Raw genomic sequence first — 22752 nt, forward strand, 5'->3', positions numbered from 1 at the left:
ACCGCGATGTCCTTCGAGCCCTACGTACATCGTATGTAGAAATCGGTTGCTGAAAGCCGGTGGCCCTCGATTTTAGTGAGTCTGCCGACGAGTCGTTCAGCTCCGGACTTGCCTGGCGCACTGGTGTCGTTACCCTGTCAGTTCGACTGTGCTCTGAGGAAGCGGACACGATTGAAGAGAAGATTTACCTCATACCGAAGGTGCGGCTTGACGTCGTGCCTACGGGTGGGGAAGGGGGGGGGGGTGATCGCGGGTATCCTTAGCAGCCACTTATCCTAACATCAGCATAGCCGTGACATACATTTTTGAAAAAAATTGCCGCTATGCAGCGATCAATGGGCCCGCGAATATTCAGTGTTTTTTAATCTACAATATATATTTATTGTGAACATATAAAGCATTTCTCATATGCATATTAAACAATTTTCTGGCATATTTCTTCTAAGCCATATATTTTGGATGTGTTGACGGTCGACAACAGGTTGAGGATTTGTTGAGAGTCAGTAGAACGCAACGCTCTTAGTACAGCAGACTTCCAGGAAGTTCAGAAGATGTAGTATTGTCTAGAATGTGTGACATAATCCTTCCTACCTGTCATGCGCTTTGGCGACGGTTTCCTTCGCCTTTCGCTCCAGTCCTCTGTAACTTAATTTGCCCTGTACGTGCGGAGTGGAGCTTTACTCCTCAAACTCCTCTGCATGCTGCCAGCTTGCATTGCTAACCATCTCGTTTTTTCCCTTTGCCTTACCTTAAGGCGCTCAACTCTAGGGACAGTAGCAGCGTTTCGACTGAGGGGAAACACAAGGCGTCCGCGTATTGGAATGCGCTCAACTCTAGGGACAGTAGCAGCGTTTCGACTTAGGAGAAACACAAGGCGTCCGCGTATTAGAATGTGGTGTCCATGCACAAGCAGATGGCCGAAATTACCCGGAGCATCCCACCAAGGCCTTGGTTGGTTTCAGATGCAGTGTGCTTTTGCAGGTGCCTCAAATTGCCTTCCCCACACATTGCGTTTGTTGTCGGTTCTTTCCTTCGAATTATTATAGTTGCCTCAAATTTATTTTCGCACATCTTCGTGGATGTTCTCTGTTGGTGTCCTTCCTTCACCTTTTACACTCGTCATATTCCTCCACCAGCTGCAACTTGTCATTACCACACTTCGCGCTACAACAGCAGTACTCGACCCATTACTCCACCGAGCAGTATCAGTCCCGGCGTCTCTATCGGCGCTTACATAGCTGCTACAACTTATCTCAGTTCTGCCTTAAGTAGTATATTATCTGTTCTCATCTTACATTGCTTAAAGGGACACTGCAGCGGGTTTTTGAATGTACCAATACTATAGATTTTTGACGTAGATTATTTGTTGATCATGCCTGTGAAGTGATTTTTTCGGTTACGTATAAAACACCTGCGCAATCGTCGACTGAAAGCGCGCAATTCAAATTTCCCGCGCCCCGCGCGACGGCTACAGAGCAGGAAAGCGGACGGAGAAACCTCGCTTTTCCGTCCGTCGTGACGTCACAGTGAGGAGCCGGAGGCATTCAGAGCCAACGGAGGGGGTTTTCGGCATGCGCTGTTCCTCGTTTTGCGTGCGTTGCGGACGTACAATACACGTCAACTTAGTGTTGTGCACCTAATACAACACAGCTCTTCATGTGTTCGAATGCACGAACAGCTGTGGACGCAACGATGTAATCGTTCATTGTAATAAAAGCTCGCAACGCAATGCGGCGTTGCTGAAAAGAGAGATAAATTCAAGCCGACCAAAGGAAACATTCTACTCGAAGCATTTTCGTAACTGTGACTACATACAGTTTGTTTCTAATGCGATTTCTATAGGGATTTGTTAAAAAGGCATGGCTGAACCATGACGCGGTTCCTTCTGTTTCCTTGTACAAAACAGTCGGGACAGTCATCTGCGACCCGATCATGGACTGCAATCTCATGATGGGCCGGTCAGACAGCATCGGCGCATGGTTGTATTCGCGTACTCTCGTTTTTTTTTTCTTGCGCAAAAGCTTCGCGCAACGGCTTCTGTGCTAAACATGGACAACTCATCAGTAGCACGCGCTGATTAAGAAAAGCCCACTGCTGTGTCGAAGCTAGGTTGTGAAGACAGCTAGATCTTTTCCAGCACGGCACGTGCCTGATATGTTCATGGAACCCTTCCGGGAGCATTATTAGAAGATAAGGAGTGTACCGCTTAGCTGGGTATAGGCGCATTCAGGTAAGGAGCGCAAAGAGCGAGGTTTCCTTCGGTGCGTTCAAGCAATCAATCATCAAAGTTGTTCATACATGGCCTTGCGATTTTGCACCCGTTGCTGCCTCGTCATTTTACATAGTCCTGTCTTGTTGAAAATGAAAACAACGAAGCTCTTGTAAGAAAACACATTTCGAAACACGGTTTTCTCATAAAAGTATGGGTGCAAAGGAGCTGCAGCTTGGCTTTCAACGTCTGCTAAATGTCGTATGACTAGCAGCGTTCTGCGCGCATTTGACTTGGTCTCCAGCACAATGACCCCGTCAATGCCTCGTATGCATTGCAGAGCTCCGCAACCGCGCTTCGCTTATTGTTCTTTTGTCTGGTAGTAGCTGTGTACTGCTTCACCCTTTCTATAAAATTCTTCGTTTCCCCAGGGTACCATGACTGGCATTTAAAGCAGGATTTGGTACACCAAGCTTTGGGTTCATTTTTCACAACAATGACCTTTCGGGCGGGGCGAGAGGCCTGAGACGGAGGTAGTCGGCTAGGGCACTCTTCGCTGCCCTTCCTTGCCAAGAATATGCGGGCCAAGGTTTCGCTGAGGGCCGTGTAGTTTGTGTTAATAATGACACACACTACTTTTCAAAATGCCTCACTGTTACCGAAGCAAGTTTTCATGCCAAATCTACGTTTCCCACGACGGAAGTGCTGCATCGTTTGTGGGCATACATGCGGTAAAACTCCCTATGGTCATTCGTGTGGAAATGGCATGCCATAATGACATTCACAAATCCGCAGAGAGCTGCGATAAACCCAGCGCATCGAAGGAGACGCATCGGCAGCTTCCCCGGTCCTCAGAATGTCGTCACGCGACGTCTTGGCCAATCACAGGCGGCGGCGCGACCGGTGGTGAGCCCTGTCGCGCGGGCTGCGTATTTCTGTTGAAAAAATGACATTTCTGCTTTCTTCTGCCTAATTTTAATCTGATATTCGAGTTCGTAGCATGAAAAACTGGCTTTCTGCTGAAAGCCCAACTTTTGCAAAAAGTGCTGCAGTGTCCCTTTAAAGGGAAACTGCAGTGGCTTTCAAACTTGCTCACCTTCCACATTACTGAAGTAGACTCATTGTCGGTCAGGTCTGTGAAGTTATTTTTACGATTATTGCGAAAACACCAGAGCAATCGCCGATTGAAAGCGCATCGTTCAAACTTCCCGCGGCCCGCGAAGGCACAAGAGAGGAGGAGAGTGAAGAGAGAAACCTCACCCGCGCCGGCGTGCGTGACGTCACCGTGAGGATAGGCCAGGCGCTCCCAGCAGCCCGAGTGCGTTTTTAGCCTGTGTTTTTGCTCGGGTTTCGAGGTTGCGGAAGTTAAACGTGTCGCTTGAGTTGAACACCCGTCCCAACATGCGGTACTGCTGTGCCTTTGGGTGTACGAGCACCTTCGGCCGCGACGATGTCAGTTTCCACTAAGTTCCCGCGAGACAAAAAGCTCCGAGCGCAGTGGGTCGCTTCTCTGAAAAGCGACAAGTTTACGCCGACCATATTACTAGACAATGGAAACTGCAATAATTGCTGAATTCAGTATGTTGTATCCTGAGAGCAGTTGCAATGCACCTGACAGAACTATTTTCTATAGCAATATATAAACACCTGTTGTGAAAGAATATAATGCTCTACGCGAAAATACGATTATTCTCGCGAAAAAAAATCGCAGACGAGCAGCGGGCATGTACCCGATTTCTTTTTTTTTATTGACCACGAGCGAATTTGGGCAGTTCCCTTTCGGAAGGAGGGTTTCCACCAGCAGCCTCGACTATCTGTTGCGTCAAGCTTCCCGTACAGTTATCATTCGAGCATAACCATGTAAAGTCCCGGCCTCGGCGGCAGCTTTTCGATGGAGGCGAAAAGCAAGGCGCCCGTGTGCTGTGCGATGTCAGTGCACGTTAAAGAACCCCAGGTGGTCGAAATTTCCGGAGTCCTCCACTACGGCGTCTCTCATAGCCTGAGTTGCTTTGGGACGTTAAACCCCACCAACCAACCAACCAACCAATATTGCGAATATACTGCTGTGGATCAACGCACATATGAAAGCTAAAATGGCATATTCCACTGCCGCATCACTATTGCAAAAACCAGTGCCGCTGGGTCCCTGTGCCCCAGTGCCATACCTGATTATGGGCCCTGTATGACGCTGGAGACTGTGCGTACTGGGGCGCGGCATAATGGCACGCGCCGCACTGGTGGCACTGGTCGCCCGAAAAAAAAAAAACGCCTCGGATGAAAAGTAAAACTTAAAAGTAACGAAGCAACTCAGCTAAATTGAAAAAAAAAGTTAAAGAAAAAAAAAGACTGCAGCACCAGTCCGCTTCGAACTCGGTATACCTCTTGCTCCAAAGCTTTCCACGCTAACCGCTCGGCCACGCTGAAAAAAAAAAAAGGAAAGTTTTCAAACATTTTTGCGTGTTATGCCATGGTCGCATTCATAAGGTTGGGGCTTGATGTTTTAACGTGTACAGGCCATTGCTGCCGTTCTAACGATTACAAATTCGTGACTATTGGAGCTTGGCTGCCTGATCTCACGACTTACAGCTAGTTCTGGATGTCTATGCGCACTATTTTGTGCTCTGGAATCATTTTAACATGTCGAGTTTGGCGTCGCTGGCCGGCTCTTCGGTGGTGCTCTGCTATCTTGGGCGTAATTTTCGCTGAACACGGAGCTGTAGCACAAACCTTCAAGGAAAAAAGTGCGACCAAGCTTCAATACCGGCAAGCGCAGCAGCGACAACAATATGTTGCTGGTAACTGAATCTTATTTGTATGTAAACATTTCGGGAAGCGATGCGATGTTGAAAATATGTAACTGGAACATGCAGTTCCGAATCATCGGTCTCACCATGTCTCGAGGGAATCGAAAACACTCTAAGTACTCGGTTCGCACGCGGCTAGCCAGGCAACAAGCAAACACCTCAACGGATTCTGTCACTTCTCTACTAGGCAGAGCGTTAGGGACGCCTGAATCTGCCTCCGAGTCGGAAAGTAATGTTAGAAGCGCTTTTTCGTTGAACGCTACCACACATACATTCAATTTAGGCTAATAAAAAGCTTTTATAACGTCGCAGAGAGCTGTGACAGCTGCGATCTACATGCCGCGCAGCTCAGGATGCATATCGGCAGCGTCTCGGGTCCTCACGACGGCGTCACGACAGCTCGACCAATAGCAGGCGGCGGCGTGGTCCGCGGCGTGTCTCGAGATGCCGGCAGTGCCGGTCGCATATTTTAACTTGTTTCTGCCTAAATTTAATTCGATAGTCGAGTTCGCGGCGTGAGAAACTGTTATAAGCCATTAAAATCTCGATTTCTGCAAAAAGTACTGCAGTATCCCTCTCGTAACATCTGGGTCTGCTTCTGTTTGCTGTGTGGTGCGGCGTTCGAGGAAACGCCGCACCACACAGCAAACAGCCTTTCTCATCCATTTGTGTACGCAAATCAAGCACGCCCTTCTCCGCTCATTGCACGACTCTGTGCCGAACCCGGGTACGGGTTCGATCTCGGCCGGCGGCGGCTGCGTTTTGATGGAGGCGAAACGAAGTGGCGAAACGAAGAAACGAAACGAGGCTCTGTAGCTGTGCGTTGTGCGATGTCAGCGCTGTTGTCGCTGTAGGAACAAGGAAAAGAAAATTTGGAGGACGCTTAAGCTTCGCCTTCAAGAGTGGAACGCGATAGCGTTATTGCACCTCGTCGAGAAAACTTATTAAACGTAAGGGTATTGGGGCATCCTCGCACCGGTACCCGCGCGGCCCGAAGGGGAGAAGCGGGTGAACGAAGACAGTGATCTAAAGAAAGGAAAGACGCTTGATTCTACAACCTGTGAGGGTGCACGGCGAAACGTCAGGGGCGAGTGGCACGCCACGTGTCGGGGCAGCGCCGCACATTGCGAGGAGGGGTTCTTCTGTGTTTGCCGCAAGATGGCTCTGCATGTGCGCAGAGCGCAGAAGAAATGTAGTGGAAACGTACTTCGCTACTCGTGTAACTGCGACTTCTGTAAGTAACATGCTCATAATTAACGATATACACCGCAGTATAACGTTCTACGGCACGTTTCTAAGGCAACACCGCATTCACTAGAAGCACTTTTGTACCGCTTTCAAGCATCGAACCCGTGGCTGTGTGTGTGTGTGTGTGTGTGTGTGTGTGTGTGTGTGTGTGTGTGTGTGTGTGTGTGTGTGTGTGTGTGTGTGTGTGTGTGTGTGTGTGTGTGTGTGTGCGCTGTGTGTGCGCTGTGTGTGTGTGTGTGTGTGTGTGTGTGTGTGTGTGTGTGTGTGTGTGTGTGTGTGTGTGTGTGTGTGTGTGTGTGTGTGTGTGTGTGTGTGTGTGTGTGTGTGTGTGTGTGTGTGTGTGTGTGTGTGTGTGTGTGTGTGTAAAACCTTTATTCGGAGGAAGCCTGAGGTAGCCGGAGCAACATCACGCAAACACTAGGTGGGCTCCTCATTACAGAAGCCCATTGGCGACCGCTGCGGCTCGAGCTCGGTGAACCAGGGCCTTCTGGCTTGCCAGATCGGAGCATCCGAGCAGGGCTGCCTCCCATCCTCCCGGGTGGAGTTGGGTTTGGGGGTGAGGTTCGGGGCTGAGTTCCAGCACACTCAGCCACGAGTTCGATGCTTGAAAGCGGTACAAAAGCGCTTCTAGTGAATGCGGTGTTGCCTTTGTGTGTGCTGGCACGTTTTATTGTTCATCGTCTTGTTTTGAATGTCCAAGTCGGCAATAAAGAAAAAAAAAACTCGTGGTTAAGTGGTAGCGTCTCCGTCTCACACTCCGGAGACCCTGGTTCGATTCCCACCCAGCCCAGCTTGGAAGTTAAGTGCATGCCGGGATTTATCGCTCACGGCCAACGCCGCCGACGACACCGGCTTTTCTGCGACACGAGCTCCTTAATGCTACCGCGTTAAAATGCACGGGCCTGCTGCTGGCTCTGTAGCTGAGCGACCTCCGCTGCCTGATCTGATTTATTTATAGGAAGGGAAAGGCGCGATAACTGTCTCACTTGTTTTCTGTGGACACCGCAACCGCGCCGTAAGGGAAGGGAGGATGGTGGGAGTGAAAGTGTAAAGAGAGAAAGAGGAGCCGTAGTGGAGGGCTACGGATAATTTCGACCACCTGGGGATCTTTAACGTGCGCTGACATCGCACAGCACACGGACGCCTCTTCGTTTCGCCTTCATCGAAACGCAGCCGCCGAGTTCGGGTTCGAACCCGGGTGCTCCGGCACAGTAGTCGGGCGTACCTCCACTGCCTGATTTATTTATTGATTGATTTATAGGAAGGGAAAGGCGAGGAAACTGCCTCACTTGATTTCTGTGGACACCATAACCGCGCCGTAAGGGAAGGGAGGAAGATGGGAGTGAAAGTGGATAGAGAAAAAGAGGGAAAGTAGAAGGGAAAGTAGAGAAGAAAGTAAAGAGAAAGACGCGCGCCGTAACAGCCGTCGTCCACCACCTAAGCGGTGGCGGGTGCAATGACGGCCTACAACAGATAAACATTCGGTGGCTGGCTAGCCCCCGCCGCAAGCGGCGTTTACCTACAGTCCCAGCCCGTAGGGCCAGGAACAGCCACCATCAACCACCTCTCCCCGATGTCAGTGCACGTTACAGATTCCCAGGTGGTCGAAATTACTCCGTAGCCCTCCACTACGACCCCTCTTTCTCTTTCCACTTCCACCTTCCTTTCTTCCATGCGGCGCGGTTAAAGTGTCCACAGAAACAAGTGTGACAGACACTGGGGCCTTCCCTTCCTGTGAACCAAATATTTCTATTATTACTATTATTATTATGTTGAACTGCTACGAACGCCGATAAGAGAAATGATAGGAAGAGGAAGGATAGGATTTCGCCATTCTTCTGTTAAGAGAGACCTTTTTTTTTTTTTACATTTGGGCCTGCCTGCAACTTCGAGGTGTCGACCCTCATTCTCAGCCCAACCTGTTCTTCTTGGAAGGACGCTCTGCTATCAACCGAACGGATCAACCAACTAGTATTATAATAGTCACCCGGGCGAGGCGTGCAGCGGCGGCCACAGGACTCCTGGACCGAGCCCTTCCGGAGAATATGAGAACTAATTTATTTTCTAGCACATAAAATTTATTCCGCCTCCTCCTCCACAGCTTCAAACTGTGACTGTAAAAAAAGCGTTCTGCCGTCCTTAAATGAAATAACAGAAAAAAAAATTGGATGCGGTTTAGCTCTGGTTAACCCTAGTTGAATTGTGAAAGCAACGGCGGAATCTTCTTTTGCCTGCTACATTATTCCCCTATCACGCCCTATCAGTGTAAGGTGCTACATTATTGGGGACAAAAGCTCATCCTTTTAAGGGTATGACGCGAGAGCGTAATATAAAGTCACGCTTCAAAAAAGCCGTATGGACGTGCCTGCGTGTCATAGGGGTAACGAGAATGCAGACGGTTCTGGCAGGCTGGTTCTGATATCATCCTCCCATATGAAAGGAGCGACCCGAGTTGGCAGCTGCTGCCCGTGGCATAGAGGTAACATGAATTCAAATGTCATGACAGGCTGATTCCACTGAGACGAAGCGCGCGGAGGAGGTCGCCATTGCGTTGGCAGCTACCCACACTGATTCCAAAATAATTATCTCCGACTTGCGAGGGGCCTGTCGGAACGTCGAGCAAGGCTGGGCTCCATACGTAGCCTACCGACTACTTCAAAATTGCACCTATACCGAGGACCCCGCTCACCGGAAAATAGTATGGGCTCCTGCTCATATGGGTCTCGAGGGGAATGAGGCAGCCGACGCCACCGCCCGCGCGCTTTCTTTCCGGGCTTCCCATCTCGACCCCCTGGATCAGGATCTCGAATGCGAACCCGCGTATTCTTTTAAAGACATTGTTCGATATTATCAATCTTGCCATAGCCTTTACCCTCGCCCGAGTAAAGGTCTATCTAAGACGGAGGAGCGGCTTCTACTAAGTCTCTATACCAACACTCTGCTGTGCCCGGCAGCACTCAAATATTTTAATCCTTCCTCCACGGACAGTTAGTTGTCCGCACTGTGCGGAGAAGTCTTCGGACATCTACCACATGGTGTGGGCTTGCCCATCCAACCCAGCTATTCCTCCTCACCCCAACCCCACTCGGGAGGACAGGGAGGCGACCCTGCTGGGCTGCTATGACCTGCAGGCCCAAAAGGCCTTGGTCGAGCGCGCCCGGGCAGCGGCTGACGCCACTGGGGTCTCGTATTCATGCATACCTCCACCCCCTTTGAGTCATTAAACGTTTTTTACCACCAAATTATACCAACTACCGAGTTATCTGTCTTCTTCTTCTTTTGCCTTGATATATGGCACATACCCACGAAGGGGGATTGGCCAGGGTTCAGTGTGGACTGCCAAATGTCCTACACAAACTAAATTAGTGCATTAAAGTAATTGTCCACCAAACAAAAACATAATATTAAGATCGCAAAATTGATTGAAAGGAAAAAAATACGAAGCACAAATTTGGAATAAAGGGAATCTGTCCGTAACTGTGATGTAGTTATGTAAGTACTGACAAATTTGAGGCAACGCAAATCCTTTCGCACTCGCACTGAAGGAGAGTAGAAGCGGGACCGACAACGTAAATCCCAAGCGTTCAATTAAAATTTCTAAATGCACCCTCCTCTGATGTGAAAACTTTTTTCTACTTCTCTTTCTTTTTCTTCTTTCCTCCTCCAATTTCTGGCCCAGCTCTCGGTCTATACCACGTGACAGTTGCTAAGCAACGGTCACGTGGCACGGTGCCACGCCGACGGATTGAAAACCTAGCGCAGTGCAGATTTCGCTACAAAAATATTTGCAACAACAAACTCTGCCGTGGCAAATATAATGTGCTGCAAAAGCTCTAATGAGGTCAAGAGAGAAGCAGGAAGCTTTATGCAGACTCAACTGCCAGTGATTGCGGCGCTCAGTTCGAACCATCAGCGACCATGTCATATATTCGTACATTCTTTCACCTCTCAACTTGATGCAAGGTAAAGGCCAGTCACTGCCAACTGAATGGTCATTCTTTAGAGCGAAGGTGCGAAATAAGGTGCATGACACATCACATTAGAGCAGGCATATCGAATTTCGCGCTATCGGCGCTGCACACGTCATCACCGGACGTCACGTCTGTACCGAGCTTCCTGCGCTTCTCTTGCGCGTAGTTTGGGTTTCGTGCGGGATAAAGGCATAGAATTTACTCGCGCTGCAGGGTTTTGGAAGAAATTTTCATCGTTTCAAAAGCTGATATGGCATTGTCTTGTTCACAGCTTCTAGCTCACCTTTAGGATAGCTAAAAAGTTAGTGAGTTCCAGTTCATTAGCTGGGTAATTAGAAACGTTTTGTACCAAATTGTGTCCGCCGTGTCAGAAAATTTGTTCCTGCAAATAATTATTTAATTTGACCTAACTATTTTATGAAATTTTTGAAAATATTCGCTGTCACCCGGTGTATATATTGCAGCGTGTGCAACAGCAGCCGCTGGGCGAATGCTCATCGCGAGTCTCGTGCGCCGACTTGACGAAGCGGAAGTGACGTCCGATGCGAAAAGGCTGAAGCTGGGTGCCGGGCGTATCTCGGTGCTCTTACTCTCGGGTGCTTTTTGGGTCAACTCCCAGTTAAAACCTTTTAATTACGTGTCCAAACGGCTACGCGTGACAATATATTCAGAAAACACCGGATATTTTCAAACTGTTTTCAAAATTCGAGCTTCAATTGATCCCTGTACACTGGCCGTTTCTTGTTTATATATACGTCACATATATGGCGCGGTGATGCCATAATAGGTGACAGCTAGATAGCTTCGGGCTGCCATTTGCTGCAGGCACGACGTCATGGCTTCTGCTTCGCTTAGTTGCCGCGTCCACCGGGCACGAACGAACCGAAATGGTGACGATACCTGCGTGCCAGGCGAGTACGGGACTCGACTTGCGACAACTTATCGGCGTGCTCACGAGAGTCGGTGTCCCGTGAGCGCACTGAGGAGTCGTTGCGGCTGTCCCCGACTTTCAGCAACCTATTTTTACACAGGCCTCGAAGCTAATCGCGATTGTCATTTTTAAGTGTCACGCCTTGTCATGTTGGCCGATGGCTGGCAAAATGCAGACAAGAAACCGTAATATGTTGGCTGTTTGCCAGTCATTTTCTTCACACTGGTGCCTTATCGATCATCGGCCATTGGCCCATTTTTCTGCGATAGCAGCTGCCTTGCCATCGCCTTAAGTTTGTTGTGGGGGCACCAAAATATTGCACATGTGCTTCGTTATACTTTCTATGCGAGTGCCAGACTAGCAGCAGCGATTTGAGCACTCATGGAGAGTGAAAACTGATCTGGCGTGTAGAGTTCAGCATTCCAAAGTGACTCGGGCTACGAAGGACTCCATTGTGGATGGCTCCAAATATCTTCACTACCAGCTGGCTCGAGGATCGATGCAACGTGCGCTGACAATGCTCAATACACAGAGGGAAACATGATATGAAAGCCACCTTTTTTTATAATGGACGTTTTACTTAAAAAACGGTGAAGGGATTTTGTAGTTTCCTGCGAGGTTGATGCCGCAATCAACTTTTATAGACGTGCTGTCGCTGTTATGAATAATTACTTGCCTAGACCAGATCACCATGCACAATCGCTTATGTGGCAATGTTTTGTTAGTAGGTACACAGGAAAGAAACCAAAATTATATCGTACAGTCAATCCGATACTTCGTCTATTCATGTCAATGTCTTAATGCTTTACATGCTGAGTTTTGCGTGGTGCTGCTTCACACATGAAACATTTGTTGAAGTAACATTCAATGAATTATGTCAGTGACAGCCGAAACGTAAAGATTATTTTAAAGGCGAATGCAATAAGATACTAACTGGCAAACCAACGTAATGACTTTTGTGAAGCACATGTGTTTAGAAGCAAGTCACGGATATATATACAAAAGTGCGCTCACTATGAGGATGCTTAAGGTTACCTTTTGTTGAACAAAAGGTTTTTGCTGAGCGCCAATATATTGCGACATCACACATGTTGATTATAGAATTTTTATTACTCCTAAAGGTATACTGCAATGAATAGGATTGCCCAGGACACAATTTCACTCTCATCAAAGTCACTGTAAAATAGCTCGGTTGTGCTTCTTGTGCAGAGGACACCTTGTGTAGGGGTTAATTTCCTTTGAAAGCATTAGTCACCAACATTTTAAATAAATAACATGCAAACGGGGCCACGTGTCATACACAAATACTGGCCGATCAATTAGACAAGTCTGTGTTGGTTCATGGTGTGTAAAGTTGGCACTGGAACTTCATGGGGCCGCAGCTTTCTTCGGATGTTTTTTGTCTTCATGGCGTGTTAGGTGGTGCTTCTCTCTAAACACCCTCAGACAGAACTCACACTGGTATGGCTTCACACGCTGGTGAACCCTCATATGCCTCACAAGGTGCGTGCTTTGCGTGAAGACCATTGGGCAAAGTTGGCAATGGAAAGGCTTCTCACCCGTGTGGATCCGCATGTGTACGACCAGTTTGTGCTTTAGTGCAAACTTGCGGTCACAGTACTTGCAATGGAACGGACGTTCACCAGTGTGGGAGCGCAGGTGTACCATTAGCGTCTGCCTCAAAGCAAATCCCTTACCACACTGGTCACAAGAGTATGGGCGCTCGCCCGTGTGAGTACGGAGGTGTGCCGCTAGCTGGCACATTCGAGGAAAACTGCGGTCGCAGTGGTCGCATTGGTAGGGACGGTCGTTGGTGTGGATGGTGAGGTGCCTTGTCAGATTGCGCCTTTTCGCGAAGCCCTTGCCGCACTGGCTGCACCGGAACCGCTGCTTGCTGGTGGTTTTAGAGCGACGGTGTCCCGCAGTAGTGCGACTGGTCCCCGCAGAGCACTCCGGATTGGTCTTTCCATCACGGGAATCTTTCCCGATAGAGGTGCTTTGTTTTCCTTGCGTGGTGAACAAGTCTGCACCTGAAATATTGGGTATTTTCAATAGAATGCAGCCCCCTTCATGTCCTAGATCATGATCGCTGCGCTCACAAGCGACAGAATGTGGAAGGCAAACTGGTTCGAACGGTGTAACAGTGTATGTAAGACGAGATTCAATGGGGATAACCAATGGCAATTCTCGATATGAAAATGGCACTCAGAAGATGAAGTAACCGAGAAAACTAGCGCTGCTTCAACTACAAGTATCAGTCAATGTAAAGATAAGGAAAAATGAGTGACAGCGCGAGGAAAAAGCAAATACAGTCAAGGTCCTGTCTACCAAAAACCTCTACACAGGAAAGGAGACTCGTAATGAGAGGTAATAAAAAAACTACTTTCATTTTAGCCTTAAAATGACACAAACATTTTGTGATATTTTGTGAAAAATATACCTATGTAAAATACTATACAGAGGATATTATTGATTCAACAAATGCACCAAATTCACACTTTAAGGCTTAAGAATTCGAGATTAAAAGAACTGATAATTCTTTAGCAACAAATGCTCTTTCAAATACACACAACCTCTAAGAATGTGTGAAATTCGCTAACAGACAATTTCAAGGCAGCGACATAAAAATTTTCAATTTAGCTTCATTAGAACCGAACTATATCGTTGGCCAAAATGATGCCCCTCCTCTCCCCCTCAACACAGCGCACAGCGGCGCCAAGATATTTGAAGAAAGCAATTCCCGACGGCTCCCCACCACGCCCCGTCCCGCCCTCGTTACTTCGATGCGTCCAATGAGTGGATGCCCCCATAAAATGACGTCTTAGGGGAGGAAGCGCGCGCGGCAGTTGTCGCCCTAATAGGTTGGGAGAAGTCGTGAGGAGCAGTTTTTAAACATTATTTCTATATTATAGGCTGTGAAGAGGAAGTAGTGCACGAGAAACATTCCAGGCAGTGGCATCGTGATCGCTGCGCGTGTTGCACCTGACTGTGTCCGCTGCCGCTGTGTTCGCCGCTGACCTGCCCAGTCCTGCTGACCGAGTCCTGCTGATCTACTCAATAAACCCCCATCTTACAAGGCCTATTATTGCAGGCACAAACACCACCTCTACAGATTTCTTGGATTATATTACCACATTTTCCGTTTCAAGGGCCCTCTATAGCTTTCATTTCACTCCACTGAACGATGAGCGATTGTCCCTACTGATGGCATATACAATGTATGTCTATTCTAAATGAACGTCACCGTAAATGAACGACACCAAAAAGGAAAACCAACCCTTTGCAGCATTACCTGTGGTCCTTCTTAAATGGCCAATAAAGGCTCTTATCAGCGCACACCGGCGCGCAAGAAAAAAATGGCTGAGGTTTCACCCTACTAACTAAACCTAGTTAGGCGGAGCGAAAGAGTCGATTTGCTTGGTTTTGCTTTGGTTAGGCTTAGGTTAAGGCAGGGACAGACATGGTTTTGCAACTGTTAAATTGCCTAGACTATAGAGTAGAGGACGCGGTCAACTACAAGAGGAAACACGTTGTGCTGCACCAGCCATCGAAGTTGATGGTCAAAGGTGAAGTGATGGTACACCATAGATGGTACCATGGTTGAGCTATATAGTCTCGCTGTGCACCTCTGGCTCGCTGAATGAAGCGGACTGCCATGTTGAACTCGGTTGCTACCTGTAGTGAAGCTTTCGGTTCAGAAAATTCAGAGAACTAGGGGCGACGACGCCCCACCACACCCCTTCGGTCTGTCTAACTAGCGTCCACTGAATGGGCGCACCCAGCAAGCCCTGATGGCGTAATCGGGGAGGCTTGCGTATGAAAGTGTGCCCCCATAATCGGCTGCGAGAAGCACGTTCTAAAAATACAATATTTGTAAATTATACGCCCCACGCCGAGATTTTAGATTTGACTCGAATACTCGCAAATTCCACTAGCTCTACGGATTTCTTGCATTAGACTATACTTCAAGTAATATTTTAGGGTCCCTATAGATCTGAAAACTTCGACTGGTTTCCTTCTCAACTTCAATACACACTCATATCAGCACATAAAATATAATGTAAGCAAGTAATGAACACGTTAGCAAATCCTATTCCGGTTTTCAAATGCGAGTTTGTTCAAATACTTACTTTCAGAGTCAGTTTCAGTAGAATCTGTATCACGGCAGTCTGAAGTGTCCTCACTGTCATCAGACTGTTCCCACTGTTCTTCCGCGTCCGAAATGTTTTCTTCCTCGATTTTCACGGGTGACTCAACTGCAGCCTCGTTCAGCACCGTAGGATTAGTGGCATCACAGCAGTCTGCAGCGCTTCCACTGTCATCAGCTAGACCCACTTGTCCTTGTATGGCTGACGCGTTTTCTTCCTCCACTTTCAGGAATACTCCAGCTGCTGTCTCGTTCACAAACGGTCTGGTTGTATCACAGGTGGCTGCAGTATTCTCACCTTCGACCCACAGTCCTTCTGCACCTGATATTTCTTCCTCAACTTTCACGGACAACCCAAGAGAAGTTTCGTCCAGGGACATAGCGTTCGCTGTATCGCTGCCTCCTGCAGCGTCCCCGTTACCGTCATACAGACTGCGTGGTGCTTCTACATCTGACACGTTTTCTTCCTCCACTTTCAGAGCTGAATTAACAGCAGCCTCGTTTACAAATGTAGGATAAATAGTGTCATAGCCGCCATGAACGTTCTCACTGTTATCAGACTGACACCATTGTCCTTCTGTGTCCGATATATATTCAGCCTCGACTTTTATCGGTAACTGATCTCCAGCATCATTTAGGAACGTAGGGTTAGCTGTATCCCAGCTTCTTGCAGCAGTCCCGTAATAATCGGATTCCCCACATCGTCCTTCATCTGACATACTTTCTTTCTCCAGTTCCATAAGTATTCCAACTACTGTCTGTTTCCTAAACGTGGACTTCGACGACGACTTTGTGGAATCGACAGCACAGGGATGGCAGATCTGGAGCAAATAGAACGAATTAGGATCAGTGAAGAGGCGCGCACATGTCCCTGTCACCTTCAACCACCATACCGCATTTAAAACAAAGTTGGGCGGGGTGGTTTTTTGATTGTGACTACAAAGCACGAAACCACAAGGACGAAGGGAAAGGCGGCACTGTCCACAAGGACGAAAGGAGAAGTGGCACTGTCCCACTTTCGTCAGCTCACGCATCGCCTGGAAGTGGGGCCAACGCCACAGTTATGCACGCAGACACCCGGTCCCCACTGACGCAGTTCGTTAGCGACTATAATAAATCAGACAAAAGCAGCGCTGATACTACAACAGGACGGCACGCAATCTAGCAGACCTTAACAGCGAAAACCGGATGTCTGTGTACGACACACAGCGGAACGTAGTGTCCGCGCCATAGTTGTTGGCTTTGAAGGGCTAACGCTATCGTACGTGGCAGCTACAGAAAGCGGTAAGCAGTTACGCCGCACGAGAGAGCATCTGAGGGCCACGGAAGTTCGGGGGCGCATACCACTGCAAAAGAAACAGAGCCACCACGGCAAGCCTCTTCAAGTAGCCCGCCTTAGGACGGAATTAATGGCGGCCTCTGTAGGAGTGAACGCATACACCAAGAGCCGTATCGTTATCCATTACCAGAAAGTAAGACTTAGCGAAGCAAGCCTGATTTCCAGAAGTACATACTTTTTCCATTTTGTTTTGTTTTCTTTTTCAAAGAAGGGAAGATGAACAATCGGTATTCCACCAATTCTCTCTGCAACGCAAAATGTTAAGCTAGCTTCACCGATGATATCAGCGATCGGGAGGAATTTTCTACTCTTTCCTCCACTCAGCTCACACCTGCGCGTTAGGAAAAATAAAGGAAACTGGATATGACGTCATCCCAATGCGTCGCATCCCGCCCAATAAGATAGCTCACCTAGAAAGCTCTGCTGACGTCAGCGGGAAGGAGAGGATACGAAAGCACAGTGAGGTGTCGCCCTCATCGGTAGCAAACTGTTGCCAGGAGCGCTTTTTGAAAATTATTTATAAATTAAAGTATCCACGCATATCATAGATTCTACTTGGGTGCTCATAAGAACCACCTCTTCAGATATGTTACGTTAGAATATTACAATAAATATAGCTTTAGGGTCCACTCAAGGCTGCTTATATATGGTGAATATCAAATGAGGAATGATTCGGTCCAGTCGAAAATTTTGGGGTGCGCGAAGGTTGACTTCGAACTTCTTGGTCGGACTCCTAATTTTTCGCAAATGATTGCCAAGGCTAACCCGAAACCTAGGGGTTAATTTCCAAATTTTTGGGGTGGCCCAAGTTTGTCCTAATTGTCAGGACAGATCCTCGCATTTTGCTGGTTGCTCTTGAATAACCCGATATTTTGGGGGAAACCTTCCAATTATGGGTCAAGCTACCAGCTGGTACGGTACGACATACAAATTTTTTCAGGTGGGCCAAGGAGCCCCACAAAATTTCGCGCCGTTTGCTGATTGGTGCCAGGGGCGATGACGTCACAGTCCAGCCTGACCAATCCGGCATTTTTGGTACCACTTTTTCCCTGGCCCCGCCGGCGAACTTTTCTGTCAGTGAACCCAATAATGCCTTCGCATTAAAAGTTGACCAGAGATCCGCCTGTTCACTGAGTGTCGAACTCGTGCATGAAAAAAGGATACTTGATAGTAGTGATAGGAACTGAGTGTGGTCTGTTACCTACGAAGTTAAAATGGGCAGCGCTCTCGACCGTTTTGTTTGAAAGTCAACTCGCCCTGAGGTTCTCCCGGTCGATTCTCGCGTTTAGCTGATAACATGCCTATATATTCTGTCACGCAACCCAACACGCGGACGTACGCTGTGAATGGCTTCGAGAGTGCATGGAATGCGGCGACTGATTTGAAAAGCGCTTTGGTTGTGTGATAAGCTGATTGCTCTTCTGTGTTACGTACGGCTCTGCCATCGGACTGCGTTCCGGTTCCGGAACTTAATGGCTCGCAATGTTGTGTCATGCTCACAGCGGAACAAGTGACATATGGAAGCAGTTTTTAAGAGCACAGGTCAACAATTAAACCGCCGCCTTGGCACTGCAGGTAGCGCACAATACGTATACGACACCTTCTAAAGCAGTAGAATCAGCTGAGCGCGGCTACAGCTACTCCAGATAAGCGCGGTCGCCTCTGGCGTCTGAAGAGCAGTGGTGCGTCGTGCCGGAGTTAAATAACATGAAAAGGCTAAAAGTATTACGCAGCTTAACGGCAATATATACTGAAAAAGTGTGGCTTACCTACCTACTTGTGGGCTGCGCTTCCCTCGACACCTTCGTCAACGTCTATTCGATGAACGCGCGAGAGCTGTTGATGTTTGCCGCAATAGGGAGGCCTTATGAAACCGAAAATGGCAAGGTCATGCTGTGAAGCTGGAAGCTGGAAGATTACGGCGAGTTGGGAAGGCCGTTTCAGTAATTGAGTAGGGCCTTTCAAACCTTCAACCTATAACGACTAGTGCTCCACAAGGAAATATTTTAGGACCGCTGTTAATCATTTTGTACATCAACGACATAACAGTTGTAAGCAACTTTTCCAAAGTATCTTTTACATGCCGACGACACAAGTAAAGACAGTAATACTCCACTGCTCATCATTCCACTCCACAGAACATGCTCAAGAAATTATGTGTCATGCAGTTGCAAGATCATTGAATAACTCTTTTCTGAATGTTTCCGTTGATGTTTCTTTTTCACGGACTCTAACAGAGTGTTTTTCGTAAGCTTCTCTATTCATTGTCTTAAAATGTGACATGTGTGTCATATGCACATGTGTTACTGCGTGTTTAGAGTATTAATGAACATGTAAGAACAGTTCTTAATGATTGCTCTGTGTTTCTTCTTGTATTCGTCTTTTGTTACGTAGTTTGTAAACTTGCTCCTTATGTATGCCGGGTTCGGGCTTCTTCAAGCTAAAATTGTTTTTATATTATATATTTATATATAATTTTTCTGCAAGCCAGCCGATCGCTATCCATAAACTATCAATGCTGTATCTACAATAAAGGGCCTGGAAGGCTAGGAATAATTACGCAGTTACATTTGTTCTACGCTCGAGAAAAAGAAAAATCAGCCAGCAGATATGATACGCACAACATGCGAAGGCAATGCTGATTTTGCATGCATGATTTGCTTACGTTGCTTTTGTTCTTCGCTAAAAGCCTTCGCGCTTCCTGTGTGCGACGATAGGCTGACGCAGATGTTTGTCGTTGGCGCAGACGACGAGACCGCTGTTGTTTCGCTATTGAAGCTCGCTTTTCTGCCTCATCTGGCACAGTTTCTTTGATCTTTTTGGCGAGTTATAATGACGCGAGGCTTCCCAGTCAACAACAAACCTTCGCGAGATCTTCCAATAGAGTATACGCGTCCATGTTCATAATTGTAATCATTTAAGTTCAGCTTACTAACCTTTTCTTTTTTTCATTTTTCTTCATATTTTCACGAGCTCCGCCATGTTGGCTCCTTTGTTAGGGCGCTCGACCACTGTATCAGGGGACTGGTGTTCGACCCTGGCCGCGGCGGTTGTTTTGACGGAGATGAAATACGAGACGTGCCGACGTCAGTGTATGCACTTGACTCTAGGATGTTTTAAATTTGTTTGAGCTCTCCACTACGGCGTCATTCATAACCCGAGTCGATTTGCGAGTTTAAACGCAGATAAACCGTAAACTAAATCATATATTGAGGTCAGGTATGGTAACCTTACGGAGTGACTTTTAAACTGAGTCAGTTCGACCAGGCTTGCTTAAGCACATTTTATGCACTCAATTTTTTCACCATTTTGGACAAACGTCTAGGACTAGAAATTCAAACAAAATTTTGAATTACAGTTGGACAAGGATGTGATTTCTTCAGTTAGGTCGAGTCTATTGGTGCTATACTATCACTCTAAGATACGTTCAATGATATGTATACTGGATGCGAACATTTTAATGGAAGAGCTGCACGCAGAGATTAACACCTAGTTGCTACCTGAGTTTATTTGAGTGTTTTGAAGCTAACTGCGGTTTTCATTTAAGAGACTCGGCTCTATGTATAGCATGCTGAATAAATAAATGTCACTTCATTTATTCGGACAAGTTTTCAAAGCCACAGCCTACTAGCAGTTCTTGTGAGAACGTCCCGTCCTGCTGGGCATACGTATAAACATAGTGAAAGTGAGATGAACGCATCGGGTGAGTCATGTGAGAAGTGCACACGTTACAGTGTTGCAGCTCTTAAAGACGCGCTGGAAAATGAAATGATGTGCTAACCAAATGGAAGAAGCCAACAGTCAGCGAGGCAGATTTACCTTATAATGAACTTCTGCGAGCCGTCTTGTTCTTCTTTAGCGAAACATACTGTAAGATTCTAAATTGATTGGTTGGTTTGTGAGGTCTAACGTCCCAAAGCAACTCAGGCTATGAGAGACGCCGTAGTGGAGGACTCCGGAAATTTCGACCACCTGGGGTTCTTTAACGTGCACTGACATCGCACAGCACACGGGTGCCTTGCTTTCCGCCTCCATCGAAAAGCGGCCGCCGAGGCCGGGATAGGAAAGAAAAGGCGCACTAATCTGTCTCGCACTAGGTGGACGGGCCCGCTACGTTTTCGGCAGCGGACGACAGTGGGTGTTCAGTTCATTTCCTTGTGGTTTCGCTGTCAGCATCAGCAAATGCAACAGGATCTTAGCACCCAAGGGTCAGTGGTACCACCTTCAGCACCTATTCCTGACATGGCGCTTGGACAAAAATTACGAGGGACTTAGCGACCAAAGTAGTGAAAGGCGAAAGCCTGAGCGCCGCATTCTGCTACGCAACTAACACTGATTAGTATTTAAATAATTAGTCGTTAATTTGGCAGAAAATAATTATGTAATTATTCATTAGTCATTAATCAATTCATTATCACCCATTACTAATTAATCAATAAATTAAATATAATTATTTATATATTATTGAATTAATTATTAATTACTAATTGATTGTCATTAGCCATATAAGGCACGCATTCGCGCATACTGGGCTGGTGCTCTGTGATTGGTCGAGACCTCTATGACGTCGTCCTGCCTCGTCCAATCAGAGCCGCCGCAAAAGCGGGACACATTTTGTCCACGACAGCATGAGCCATTAAAGGCTTTCGCCTTAATATTGCTTACTTGCACGCGCTGGTTTATGAAGATGATTTCAGTGTGGCTCCAGAGCGACTCGTACGTATCGCCCGTAAAAGCGAGCCGCATTCACCCGATCTTTCACTAGGCTCACTACACTGCGTTGTCAGGCACCAGCGGCTGATATACACCATTAAGGCGAAAACCTTTCTAGGCTCATGTAATGAAATCCTTTGTGCGAGATTTGTTCGCGGGATTTATGGGCGAGATCTGTCATATTCCGCGAGATTCTACGAGATATGTTCTTGTCTAGCGTTCCTGCCATCTGCAATCCCACATTTGAACTCACGCCAAGGAACGCCACGCGACAGGAGCGTTGGTGTGCCATCCAAACACACTTGCCCGAGGAAGTGCGACAGATAATGCGCCTTTCCTTTCTTGTAAACCAATTATAATTATATCTAGCACTGCAACGAACGCCGATGAGAGGCAAATGATAGGAAAGTAAGCGTAGGCTTTCGCCATTCTCCTCTTAAGAGATATCTGAGGACATCTATTTTTTTATTAATGGGGTTTGAGAAGATTTCGCTTTAAAATGGCAGCTTTAGCCTGGTTAAAACGGGTAGAAGAGGTGTATGCTTTTTCGCACAGATGGAAGTTCAGCGACGTACGCTCTACGTACGCAAAACTAAACATTTATATTTGTGCTTGCTAGCAACTGCGGGCCGTCGACCTCCGTTCTTAACCTAACCTATTTCAACATACCCCGCCGGGGTGTCGCAGTGGTTAGGGCTCTCGACTACTGTTCCCAGGGACGCGGGATCGAATCCCGGCCGCGTATTTGGGTCGGTACGGTGGCTCCGCAAGGGACAAAACGACAGAAGAGACGAAGAAAGCGGGCTGTTCCGACTAGCATCTACCGCCCCCAGGAGCCGAGCAGCCTAGCGATTAGCGGCGCATGCTTTTTCAATGGGCGGCACTAGCTTGAGAAAGCCTATAATACTATACTACTATTACTACTACTACTATTATTATTTTTATTATTATTATTATTATTATTATTATTATTATTATTAGTAGTAGTAGTAGTAGTAGTAGTAGTAGTAGTAGTAGTAGTAGTAGTATAGAGAAAGACTCGTTTCACGAAGTTGGCACTGAATTGTTTGTAGGTAACGGCCGAATTAACTGGCTAAATATTATCTTCACAATTTTCATTTAGCAGAGAAATATTACTGTGTGTATTATTATTATTATTATTATTTTATTATTATTATTATTATTATTATTTACTAGTAGTAGTGGTGTTAGTGGTATTAGTAGTAGTAGTAGTAGTAGTAATGGTATTATAGGCTCTCTCAAGCTAGTGCCGCGTCCAACATGACGCCCATTGAAAAAGCATGCGCCGCTAATCGCTGGGCTGCTCGGCTCCTGGGGGCGGTGGATGCTAGTCGGAACACCCCGCTTTCCTTGTCTCTTCTGTTGTTTT

Source organism: Amblyomma maculatum, chromosome 8, assembly GCF_055883805.1.
Source record: "Amblyomma maculatum isolate TAMU_Amacu chromosome 8, ASM5588380v1, whole genome shotgun sequence".
In the NCBI taxonomy this organism is placed as follows: Eukaryota; Metazoa; Arthropoda; class Arachnida; order Ixodida; family Ixodidae; genus Amblyomma; species Amblyomma maculatum.